The sequence below is a fragment of the Triticum dicoccoides genome, chromosome 4B, assembly GCF_002162155.2.
Source record: "Triticum dicoccoides isolate Atlit2015 ecotype Zavitan chromosome 4B, WEW_v2.0, whole genome shotgun sequence".
In the NCBI taxonomy this organism is placed as follows: Eukaryota; Viridiplantae; Streptophyta; class Magnoliopsida; order Poales; family Poaceae; genus Triticum; species Triticum dicoccoides.
In genome coordinates this window covers 198,630,301-198,632,912 of record NC_041387.1, presented here as the reverse complement: position 1 = coordinate 198,632,912, position 2,612 = coordinate 198,630,301, and positions in this window count along the sequence as shown.

The window sequence follows — 2,612 nt, the reverse complement described above, 5'->3', positions numbered from 1 at the left end:
CTGTGCGCGGAGGGAGAGAAGGGCAGAGAGAGAAAAGCGCGGGAGGGGGTAGGGGGAGGTCAGGGTCCAAACTAACCGGGCGAGAAGGGCTCGGACAGTTGGAAATGTTTTTCGTTTCTCACAGCCTCGTTTTCTACGTGCTTTTGTTTATTTTCTCCTCTCGTTCTACTGTCGTTCACACCTTTATGTATCTATACCAAAAAATATATATACACATTTTAGTAGTTCCATTTTTTTACTAGTGAAGATGAAATGTTCCATTTCTTTTGTGCTGAGCTTAGCTCGGACTGAGCAGAAAACCAAGGAGGCTTCAACGTGATTCGAGTAGAGGCAGAATTCTTACCTAATGATTTTGTGATACTATGAAGCCACCCAACATTATATGAGCAATAACAATATCATGTAGATCTTTCCAATATTTTTTTATACAATCAAATTGGTTTGATTGTCTTGTTGATAACAGAAGACAAGGTTCTTCATCCATGTCGCAATCTTGTTACGAGGATTAAGTATTACCGCTCTGCTGCCATGGTTCAAACGGAAACAAGTGTTTCCTTCATATGTGTTGATAACAATTGCATATTCTTTGTGGGCCTCTGTGATTCTTATTATTATTTAAAGAGCTCTGCCCCCTTCCTGCTAACGAATAGGAGTTGCATGAAGAGGTTAGATATGTGTTGCATTTGTTCATAGAGTTGTGAGGAAATGCCTTTTGCTTCCCCCAACCTCATTTTCTACATGCTTTTTGTAAGATTATGATTGCACGATGTATTGCTCTTCATGCATAGGCACGTATATATGATGTACAAAGGTGGGCCACGGACCTCAACTATACAAGAAATTAGGAGGCAGGCCCAATACGCAATATGCACATAACACATATACTAAACACCCCCACAGTCGAAGCGGCACCGCAGCTGGCGCAAATACTGGACCGGAACTCCTCAAATGACGCCGTAGGCAAGCTCTTGGTCATGATATCTGCAAATTGTTGGAAAGTACGGACGTGTAAAACACGAATATGGCCAAGGGCCACTTGTTCCCGAACAAAATGAATATCCAACTCAATATGCTTGGTCCGTCGATGATGCACCGGGTTAGCGGAGAGGTAGACCGCCGAGCTTGTCGCAGTAGACCACTGTTGTACGGTCAATAGGGCAAGAAAGCTCCTGAAGCAGCTGGCGAAGCCACGAACACTCGGCGACGGCGTTGGCCACCGCGCGATACTCAGCCTCAGCACTGGAACGAGAGACCGCAAGCTGCCGCTTGGACGACCACGAGATAAGTGAGGGTCCAAGGTAGACACAATAGCCCGAGGTGGAGCGACGAGTGTCAGGGCAGCCTGCCCAGTCTGCATCAGAGTATGCGGTGAGGGCGGTGTCGGCGGAGGCCTGAAGCGTGACGCCAAGATCTATAGTGCCACAGACATAGCGGAGAACCCGCTTGACCGCAGCCTAGTGAACGTCTCGAGGAGCATGCATATGAAGACACACCTGCTGCACGGCATACTGGATCTCCGGTCGAGTCAGAGTGAGGTACTGAAGAGCACCAATGATAGACCGATAGAAAGCAGCATCCGAAGCAGGAGAACCATCCGTTGCAGAAAGCTTGGCCTTTGTATCAACATGCGTAGCGGCGGGCTTGCAGTTAAGCATGTCGGCGCGCTCTGGGAGCTCATGAGCGTACTTCCGCTGATGAAGGAAGACGCCATCGAGACGGCGCACCCCCTCGACACCGAGGAAGTAGTGCAAAGGACACAAGTCCTTGATGGCGAACTCAGCGCGAAGACGAGCCGTGAGCTGACTAAGGAGACTAGCCGTACATGCCGTCAGGATGATGTCGTCGACATAGAGCAGCAAGTAGGCCGTGTCAGAGCCCCGATGATAGACGAAGAGCGAGGCGTCTGAGCGGGTAGAGCGGAACCCAAACTGGTGGAGAAACGCCACGATGCGCTGGTACCAAGCACGCAGAGCCTGCTTGAGTCCGTACAAGGACCGCGAAAGCAGGCACACGTGGTCGGGAAGCACCGGGTTAACAAACCTGGTGGGCTGCTGGCAGATGACCTGCTCCTCGAGGTGACCATGGAGGAAGGCGTTAGAGACGTCTATCTGGTGCACCGGCCAAGCACGGGAGACCGCAAGGTGGAGAACCGTGCGTGTCGTGCTGGGCTTGATGACCGGAGCAAAGGTGTCAATGAAGTCGATGCCAGCACGTTGTCGGAAGTCACGAACGACCCAACGCGCTTTGTACGATCAAGGGTACCATCAGGATGGAGCTTGTGTTTAAAGACCCACTTCCCGGTAATCACGTTGGCGTGCCGGGGACGGGGAACAAGCTGCCACGTCCGGTTGCGCAATAGGGCGTCAAACTCCTCTTGCATCGCAACCATCCAGAGCAGGTCACGAAGAGCGGCTCGAACGGAGGACGGCAATGGCGACGGCTCAGAGGTGGACGCCGCATGGACGTAGTCATCCGAGGCGTAGCGCTAGCTCGGGCGAAAAACACACGTATGGGCGCGGGTGACCGGACCGGCCACAGGCGCCAGGGGGCCGGGGCGCGGGCGGTGCCGGGGGCACCGGGGGCGCCGAGGGGGCCGGGAGCACGAGGGGCAC